This window comes from Triticum aestivum, chromosome 7A (assembly GCF_018294505.1).
Source record: "Triticum aestivum cultivar Chinese Spring chromosome 7A, IWGSC CS RefSeq v2.1, whole genome shotgun sequence".
Classification (NCBI taxonomy): domain Eukaryota; kingdom Viridiplantae; phylum Streptophyta; class Magnoliopsida; order Poales; family Poaceae; genus Triticum; species Triticum aestivum.
In genome coordinates this window covers 250,428,041-250,438,837 of record NC_057812.1, presented here as the reverse complement: position 1 = coordinate 250,438,837, position 10,797 = coordinate 250,428,041, and positions in this window count along the sequence as shown.

Sequence of the window (10,797 nt, the reverse complement as noted above, 5' to 3'; positions counted from 1 at the left end):
ACAAATTATCTTATCACAAAACTACCTATTACCTATAATTTCAGTGCTTGCAAAGAATACCTTGCTGAAAACCACTTATCATTTCCTTATGCACCTCGTTGGGTTCGACACTCTTACTTATCGAAAGGACTACGATAGATCCCCTATACTTGTGGGTCATCAAGACTCTTTTCTGGCGCCGTTGCCAGGGAGTGAAGCGCCTTTAGTAGGTGGAATTTGGTAAGGAAAAATTTATATAGTGTGCTGAAATTTACTGTCACTTGTTACTATGGAAAGTAATCCTTTGAGGGGCTTGTTCGGGGTATCTTCACCCCGACCAGTAGAGCAAAGAGTTGCTCCTCAACCTACTGAACCTACTAAAAATGAAAATGTCTACTTTGAAATTCCTTTGGGTATGATAGAAAAACTGCTAGCTAATCCTTTTGCAGGAGATGGAACATTACATCCTGATGAGAACCTAATATATGTGGATGAAGTTTGTGGATTATTTAAGCTTGCTGGTATGCTCGATGATGTTATCAATAAGAAGGTCTTCCCTTTATCTTTGAAGGGAGATGCATTGACATGGTATAGGCTATGTGATGATATGGGATCATGGAACTACAAACGATTGAAATTGGAATTTCATCAGAAGTTTTATCCTATGCATCTTGTTCATCGTGATCATAATTATATATATAATTTTTGGACTCGCGAAGGAGAAAGCATCGCTCAAGCTTGGGGAGGCTTAAATCAATGTTATATTCATGCCCCAATCATGAGCTCTCAAGAGAAATGATTATACAAAAAAATTATGCTCGGCTTTCTGATAACAATCGCACCATGCTCGATACTTCTTGTGCTGGCTCTTTTATGATGAAGACTATTGAATTCAAATGGGATTTATTGGAAAGAATTAAATGCAACTCTGAAGATTGGGATCTTGACGAAGGTAAGGAGTCAGGTATGACACCTGAATTTGATTGTGTTAAATCTTTTATGGATACCGATGTTTTCCATAAATTTAGCACTAAATATGGACTTGACTCTGAGATAGTAGCTTCTTTCTGTGAATCTTTTTCTACTCATGTTGATCTCCCTAAGGAGAAGTGGTTTAAATATCATCCTCCCACAAAAGTAAAAGCAGCTGCACCTATTAAAGTTGAAGAAAAGACTATCACTTATAATGATCATATTATTCCTACTACTTATGTTGAGAAACCACCTTTTCCTGTTAGGATAAAAGATCATGCTAAAGCTTCAACTGTGGTTCGTAAAAGCAATATTAGAACCTATACACCTCCTGAGCAAGTTAAAGTTGAACCTATACACCTCCTGATAATATTGATGGGCATGTTATTTATTTCTGTGATGAAACTGCCAGAATTGCTAAACGTTGTGCTAAAGATAAACATAGACCTGTGGTAGGCATGCCTGTTATTTCTGTTAAAATAGGAGATCATTGTTATCATGGCTTGTGTGATATGGGTGCCAGTGCTAGTGCAATACCTATTGACTTATAAAGAGAAATTATGCATGATCTTGCACCTGCTAAGTTAGAAGATATTGATGTCACAATTAAACTTGCCAATAGAGATACTATTTCACCAATTAGGATTGTTAGAGATGTTGAAGTCTTGTGTGGGAAAACTAAATATCCTACTAATTTTCTTGTTCTTGGTTCCCCACAAGATAGCTTTTGTCCCATTATATTTGGTAGACCCTTCTTAAACACTGTTAATGCTAGGATAGACTGCAAAAAGGATGTTGTTACTATTGGTTTAGGTGATATGTCTCATGAGTTCAACTTTTCTAAATTTCGTAGACAACACCGTAAAGAGGAACTGCCTAGTAAAGATGGAATTATTGGTCTTGCTTCTGTTGCCGTACCTCCTAGTGATCCTTTAGAACAATATTTGCTATACCATGGAAATGATATATTTATGAATGAAAGAAGGGAAATAGATGAAGTGTTCTTTAAACAGGGACCTATTCTGAAACACAACTTGCCTGTTGAAATCTTAGGGGATCCTCCTCCACCCAAGGGTGATCCCGTGTTTGAGCTTAAACCATTGCCTGATACTCTTAAATATGCTTATCTTGATGAAAAGAAGATATATCATGTTATTATTAGTGCTAACCTTTCAGAGAAGGAGGAAGAAAAATTATTGAAAACTCTGAAGAAGCACCATACTGCTATTGGATATACTCTTGATGATCTTAAGGGCATTAGTCCCACTCTATGTCAACACAAAATAAATTTGGAGAAAGATGCCAAACCAGTTATTGATCACCAACGATGGCTGAATCCTAAGATGAAAGAAGTGGTAAGAAAAGAAATACTAAAGCTCCTTGAGGCAGGTATAATTTATCCCGTTGCTGATAGTCAGTGGGTAAGTTCTGTCCATTGTGTTCCTAAGAAGGGAGGTATTACTATCGTTCCTAATGATAAAGATGAATTGATTCCGCAAAGAATTATTACAGGTTATAGGATGGTAATTGATTTCCGCAAATTAAATAAGGCCGCTAAAAAAGATCATTACCCCTTACCTTTCATTGATCAAATGCTAGAAAGATTATCCAAACATACACGTTTTTGCTTTCCAGATGGTTATTCTGGTTTCTCTCAAATACCTGTGTCAGCTGATGATCAATCAAAGACCACTTTTACTTGCCCTTTTGGTACTTTTGCTTATAGACGTATGCCTTTTGGTTTATGTAATGCACCTACTACCTTTCAAAGATGCATGATGGCTATATTCTCTGACTTTTGTGAAAAGATTTGTGAGGTTTTCATGGACGATTTCTCCGTTTATGGATCCTCTTTTGATGATTGCTTAAGCAACCTTGATCGAGTTTTGCAGAGATGTGAAGAAACTAACCTTGTCTTGAATTGGGAGAAGTGCCACTTTATTGTTAATGAAGGTATTGTATTGGGGCACAAAATTTTTGAAAGGGGCATTGAAGTTGATAAAGCTAAAGTTGATGCTATTGAAAATATGTCGTGTCCCAAGGACATCAAAGGTATAAGAAGTTTTCTGGGTCACGCCGGTTTTTATAGGAGGTTCATTAAGGACTTCTCAAAAATTTCCCGGCCTCTGACTAATTTATTAAAAAAAGATATACCATTCGTCTTTGATGATGATTGTGTAGAAGCATTTGAAATACTTAAGAAAGCATTGATCTCTGCACCTATTGTTCAGCCACCTAATTGGAATTTACCTTTTGAAATTATGTGTGATGCTAGTGATTATGCTGTAGGTGTTGTTCTAGGGCAAAGAGTTGATAAGAAATTAAATGTTATTCAATATGGTAGTAAAACTCTAGACAATGCCCAGAGAAATTATGCTACTACTGAAAAGAATTCTTAGCAGTTGTATTTGCTTGTGATAAGTTCAGACCTTATATTCTTGATTCTAAAGTAAATATTCACACAGATCATGCTGCTATTAAATATCTTACAGAAAAGAAAGATGCTAAACCTAGAATTATTAGATGGGTTCTCTTGGAACAAGAATTTGATTTGCATATTATTGATAGAAAGGGAGCTGAGAACCCCATTGCAGATAGCTTGTCTAGGTTAGAAAATGTTCTTGATGACCCACTACCTATTGATGATAGCTTTCCTGATGAACAATTAAATGTCATAAACGCTTCTCATACTGCTCCATGGTTTGCTGATTATGCTAATTACATTGTTGCTAAATTTATACCACCTAGTTTCACATACCAGCAAAAGAAAAAGTTTTTCTATGATTTAAGACATTACTTTTGGGATGAACCACATCTTTATAAAGAAGGAATAGATGGTGTTATTAGGCGTTGTGTACCTGAGCATGAACAGGAACAGATCCTACGCAAGTGTCACTCCGAAGCTTATGGAGGACACCACTCTGGAGATAGAACTGCACATAAGGTATTGCAATCCGGTTTTTATTGGCCTACTCTCTTCAAGGATGCCCGTAAGTTTGTCTTATCTTGTGATGAATGTCAAAGAATTGGTAATATTAGTAGACGTCAAGAAATGCCTATGAATTATTCACTTGTTATTTAACCATTTGATGTTTGGGGCTTTGATTATATGGGACCTTTTCCTGCCTCTAATGGGTATACACATATTTTAGTTGCTGTTGATTACGTTACTAAGTGGGTAGAAGCTATTCCAACTAGTAGTGCTGATCATAACACCTCTATTAAGATGCTTAAAGAAGTCATTTTTTCGAGGTTTGGAGTCCCTAGATATTTAATGACTGATGGTGGTTCACATTTTATTCATGGTGCTTTCCATAAAATGCTTGCTAAGTATGATGTCAATCATAGAATTGCATCTCCTTATCACCCACAGTATAGTGGTCAAGTAGAACTGAGTAATAGAGAACTCAAATTAATTTTGCAAAAGACTATTAATAGATCTAGAAAGGATTGGTCCAAGAAACTTGGTGATGCATGCTACCTCTTGAGCACTGCGTTGGTTTTCCCCGAAGAGGAAGGGATGATGCAGCAAAGTAGCGTAAGTATTTCCCTCAGTTTTGAGAACCAAGGTATCAATCCAGTAGGAGGCTACGCGCCAGTCCCTCGCACCTGCACAAAAAAATGAATCCTCGCAACCAACGCGATAAGGGGTTGTCAATCCCTACACGGCCACTTACGAGAGTGAGATCTAATAGATATGATAAGATAGTATTTGTGGTATTTTTATGATAAAGATGCAAAGTAAAGTAAAATCAAAGTAAAAAGCAAAGGAAATAACGAAGTAGTAGGAGATTAATATGATGAAGATAGACCCGGGGGCCATAGGTTTCACTAGTGGCTTCTCTCAAGAGCATAAGTATTCTACGGTGGGTGAACAAATTACTGTTGAGCAATTGACGGAATTGAGCATAGTTATGAGAATATCTAGGCATGATCATGTATATAGGCATCACGTCCAAGACAAGTAGACCGACTCCTGCCTGCATCTACTACTATTACTCCACTCATCAACCGCTATCCAACATGCATCTAGAGTATTAAGTTAAAAACAGAGTAACGCCTTAAGCAAGATGACATGATGTAGAGGGATAAACTCATGCAATATGATGAAAACCCCATCTTGTTATCCTCGATGGCAACAATACAATACGTGCCTTGCTGCCCCTACTGTCACTGGGAAAGGTCACCGCAAGATTGAACCCAAAGCTAAGCACTTCTCCCATTGCAAGAAAGATCAATCTAGTAGGCCAAACCAAACTGATAATTCGAAGAGACTTGCAAAGATAACCAATCATACATAAAAGAATTCAGAGAAGATTCAAATATTGTTCATAGATAGACTTGATCATAAACCCACAATTCATCGGTCTCAACAAACACACCGCAAAAAGAAGATTACATCGAATAGTTCTCCACAAGAGAGGGGGAGACCATCGTATTGAGATCCGAAAAGAGAGAAGAAGCCATCTAGCTAATAACTATGGACCCGTAGGTCTAAGGTGAACTACTCACACTTCATCGGAGGGGCTATGGTGTTGATGTAGAAGCCCTCCGTGATCGATGCCCCCTCCGGCGGAGCTCCGGAACAGGCCCCAAGATGGGATCTCGTGGATACAGAAAGTTGCGGCGGTGGAATTAGGGTTTTGGCTCCGTATCTGATCATTTGGGGGTACGTAGGTATATATAGAAGGAAGGAGTACGTCGGTGGAGCAACAGGGGGCCCACGAGGGTGGAGGGCGCGCCTGGGGGGGGGGGAGGCGCGCCCCCTACCTCGTGGCCTCCTCTTTTGTGTCTTGACGTAGGGTCCAAGTATACTGGGTCTTGTTCGTTGAGAAAATCACGTCCCCGAAGGTTTCATTCCGTTTGGACTCCATTTGATATTCCTTTTCTTCGAAACCCTGAAACAGGCAAAAAAACAACAATTCTGGGCTGGGCCTCCGGTTAATAGGTTAGTCTCAAAAATAATATAAAAGTGGATAATAAAGCCCAATAATGTCCAAAACAGTAGATAATATAGCATGGAGCAATCAAAAATTATAGATACGTTGGAGACGTATCAATGCATTATGGGCCTATAGAACTGCATATAAAAATCCTATGGGTATTGTCGGTGTCAAAACCAGCGGATCTCGGGTAGGGGTCCCGAACTGTGCGTCTAAGGTGGATGGTAACAGGAGGTGGGGGACACAATGTTTACCCAGGTTCGGGCCCTCTCGATGGAGGTGATACCCTACTTCCTGCTTGATTGATCTTGATGATATGAGTATTACAAGAGTTGATCTACCACGAGATCTTCCGCGCCAAGTACAGTCCCATCCGGACACGAGACGAAGTCTTCAATCTTGTATCTTCATAGTCCTACAGTCCGGCCAAAGGATATAGTCCGGCTGTCCGGAGACCCCCTAATCCAGGACTCCCTCAGCGAGGTTCAACAAGAGCTCCAGGAGTTTGTCAAGAAGTATGAGTCCTTGGAGCGTGACTCTAAGACGCAAGGGTCCGAGCTTGCGAAGGTCCTCAAGAACGTACAAAATGCCAAGGCCGAAGCCCAAAAGGCCCTCCAGGAAATTGAGGCGGTCAAGAAGATAGCGGCGGGTAAGGCATTCATTATGCAAAGCAAGCATGTGAAGGAAACTTTCCTTTTACTTACCCGAATTCAGAGCTCTCCAGGGGTGTTCGCAGATCTACCCAGAAGTGTGTCGGATGCTGCGGAGTTCTACCGGGCCGAGGAAGGGAGCTCGACGGAGAAGTTGTTCTGGTCTCAGTATACTGGGACCGAACATCCGATGCCCTTGAGCGACCAGTTGAAGCAACTGGTCGAGCTTCACAAGGCGCCCGAACTGGCCATGAAGGGCCTCATAGTCTGGATGTGGCTTGGCGAGCCCCTGCCTGGCAGCTATTTCGGCCTGGTCAGGCGGCTTGTGAACGTCTGCCCACGGTTTGAAGTCATAAAGCGGTTCGTCTGCATTGAGGGTGCGCAGGGCTTTTGCCCGGGCGAAAGTGCACTGGGCGAAGATGGACGCCGAAAAGCTGGTGAAAGAGGGGCCGCCGGAGGGCAAGGAGCATCGCCACCCCGAAAAGTATTATGACAGTGTCCTGAAGGGTGCTTGCCTTGTGGCAGAGGAATGTGCTAAGGATGTAATATTTGAATGAATGTACTCGTGTGATCCTGTAATGTGGAACGAGTTCATGTGCACTATGTAACGCTTGTTAATTTAAAATATTACCTTCTGTGCGGATGTTTATAAAATTTGAGAGTTGGACAGTCGTCGGCTTCTGCCCCCATGTAACTAGTACTGAGGTGTTCGGGATAAACCTGACCATTCTTTGTCCCAGTTTTGGGTCCTTCGAAGGAGGTGTTCAGCACAACGAACCAGGCAATTGGACTATAAAGCTTTATCACTCTCACTTAGCCATAGAAGTCTACAATTTTAAATTTTGGCGAAGCCCCTAGTATCCGGAAGGCCAAACTTGGAGCGCTATGTACACCTAAATCGGACAAGGCTGACTCCTCGCCCGAAGAGGAAAAATCTTTAAGGATTTGAGACCTCTCAAACAGCGACCAGCTCTCGCCGCATCATGACAGTCAGTTTTCGGCTTTCTCTACTGAGGTGCTCGTCCGGAAGAACCGGGACACAATTGCAGTAGTTCTCGCAGTGCTAACTTAGCCGATATAGCGGAACATAAGGTACCAAAACATGGGAGCCGGGCAAACCCAACTATTGACCCAAGACATGATTTGGAGCTGATGCATATAATGCTATAAGTTCAGGGTGCCGCACTGTCGAAAGTGGTCAGACTTTACATGCCGTGTTATGGGGTACACTGAAGCCCCTAGCGCACTGGTCATATCAGAATGTACGGGTGCGATTTGTCATAAATAAGCAAACAGGGAAAAAAGATAAAGGAATGCAATAATGAGTTAATGTTGTACAATGTTATTTAGATGATACGTCAAAGCGTATGCATACATGTAGTGCAATAAGTAAAATATAGGACTATTTGACATGTCCTATCCAAGGTCAAGCTGCGTGTGGGTATGCAAAACAGGTATATCGATTGTTATCAGAGACCACCTGAGGATTCCCTTGTACGTCAAAGCTTCTTGCTTCCTTGGTGTTTCCTTCCCATGACGGGTCCAATAATCAGACGATCGGAGAGGGCCTTCAGAGAATAGGGGCCTGAAAGGAAGAAAATGTTAAAGGTATACGGATCCTGAAGCTGTTGAGCCGCATTGTGGGCCGTGCCATGGCCGTGCCTCCGCCTATGCCCATGGTATCTTGAGTGCGTAATTATGTACGCGCGACACAAATTCCGCCGCTTGACTGGGACTAGGATGGAGGCCGAATTGCTAGGCGAGCTCCAAACGTGCCTGGCGATCCTCTTGTAGGGTACTCCGGACTCGCTTGAAGGTGTCCGGGGTCTTTTTCGCCGAATTGGCGGTTTGCCTCATAAGGCTGCTTTGCGCTTCTGCTGCAAGGGCCGCAGTGTGCTCCTCCGTGCGGAGCGAGCGTTCTGTGTTTCCATTAACTGTTATAACCCCGCAAGGTCCTAGCATTTTGAGCTTGAGGTATGCATAATGCGGTACCGCATTGAATCTGGCAAATGCGGTTCGTCCGAGCAGTGCGTGATAGCCACTGCAGAAGGGGACGATATCGAAGATTAACTCCTCGCTTTGGAAGTTGTCCGGAGATCCGAAGACCACTTCAGTGTGATTGAGCCGGTGCAACAGGCCTCTACACCTGGGGTGACACCTTTAAAGGTGGTTTTTGTGGGTTTGATCCTCGAGGGGTATATACCCATTTTGTGCACTATATCCTGATAGAGCAGGTTCAGGCTGCTGCCACTATCCATAAGGACTCGAGTGAGGTGAAATCCGTTAATGATGGGGGTCAAGGACCAATGCGGCAGAACTGCCATGACAGATACTGGTGGGGTGGTCCCTGCGATCGAAGGTGATCGCACGAGAAGACCATGGGTTGAACTTTGGGGCGACTGGCTCCATCGCATAGACGTCCCTCAGTGCACGCTTCCGTTCTCGCTTGGGAATATGGGTTGCGTATATCATGTTTACCATTTTCACTTGGGGAGAAAATTTCTTCTGTCCTCCTGTGTTCGGCAGCCGGGGCTCCTTGTCATCATCGCTATGCAGCCCCTTTTCCTTGTTTTCGGCATTCAACTTGCCGGCCTGTTTGAACACCCAACATTCTCTGTTGGTGTGGTTGGCTGGTTTATCGGGGGTGCCGTGAATTTGGCACGATCGATCGAGTATGCGGTCCAAGCTGGACGGGCCTGAATTGCATCTTTTGAACAGCTTTTTCCGCTGACTAGATTTAGAGCCACTGAATCCGGCATTAACTGCCATGTCTTCGGCGTTGTCGCCGTTGTTGCGGCGGTTGTGTCTGTTGCGACGTGGCCTGCCGTTGCTATCTTTGGAATCTGAATTGCCAGGTTTTCTTGATGTGTTGTTGCTGCGAGCCAGCCAGCTATCCTCGCCCGCACAAAAGAGGGCCATGAGTGTCGTGAGGGCTGCCATGGATTTCGGCTTTTCTTGGCTGAGGTGTCGGGTGAGCCACTCGTCGCAGATGTTATGCTTAAATGCCGCTAAGGCCTCGGCATCCGGACAATCGACAATTTGGTTCTTTTTAGTTAGGAACCGAGTCCAAAATTTCCTGGCTGATTCCCCTGGCTGTTGGGTTATGTGACTCAAGTCATCGGCATCCGGTGGTCGCACACAAGTGCCCTAGAAGTTGTTAAGGAATGCATCCTCCAAATTCTCCCAACTGCCAATGGAGTTTGGCGGTAGGCTATTGAGCCAATGCCGAGCAGGTCCTTTGAGTTTTAGTGGGAGGTACTTGATGGCATGTAGATCGTCACCGCGAGCCAAGTGGATGTGGAGGAGGAAATCTTCGATCCATACTGCGGGGTCTGTTGTACCATCATATGATTCAATGTTCACGGGTTTAAAACCTTCTGAAAATTCATGATCCATTACTTCATTAGTGAAGCATAGGGGGTGTGTGGCGCCTCTGTGCCGGGCTATATCACGACGCAGTTCATACGAGTCTTGTCTGCTGTATTCGGCCCGGCCGGATTTGCTTTTAGTATATCCGGCGTGGCGGTCGTCGTCACGCATTGGGGCGCGCCCCCGTGATCCGTAGATCGATCTTGCATGTCCTGCCTTGTTTTCCAATACGTCTCGTAGGTCTGGCGACGGGGTGCGGTCTGGGCTTCGGCCTGACATGCCACTTTGTCTCGGCCACGAGGTAGCCGGTCAGCCGCATCATATGCTTGAAGTGGAGGCTTTAATGCTTCTTCCTCGAGTTGGGGTAGCAACCTGCGCTTTGGTTAACTTTTGGTTGGGTGCTTGAGTTCATATTCCTCGGCCGCCAGGACCTCAGTCCATCTATCCTCTAGCAGATCTTGGTCATCTTGAAGCCGCTGTTGCTTTTTCTTCAGGCTTTTTGCCGTGGCTATAAGCCGGCGCTTGAAGCGCTCCTGTTCGGCGGGATCCTCGGGCACGATAAATTCTTCATCGCCGAGGCTCACCTCGCCTTTGGAGAGAGGCATCTAATTGTCATCCTCTGATTCTCCGACTGCTGCCTATTCCTTAGGGCTAGCTTGCCCATCCTCCCGCTCGAGGCCTGGCTGGAGGGGATTGTCTTCGTCTTTGGTGCTATCCGCAGCGTTATTGTCTCTTGTGCCGGTATCGCCGTTTTTGCTATGGCGGGGCTTAGAGCGGCGCCGTTGACGCTGGTGCTTAGATTGCTTCTCGAGGGGATTATCCTCTATTGCCTTATTGCCATCGCTTTCTTTGGGGGTGTCCACCATGTATATATCATATGATGA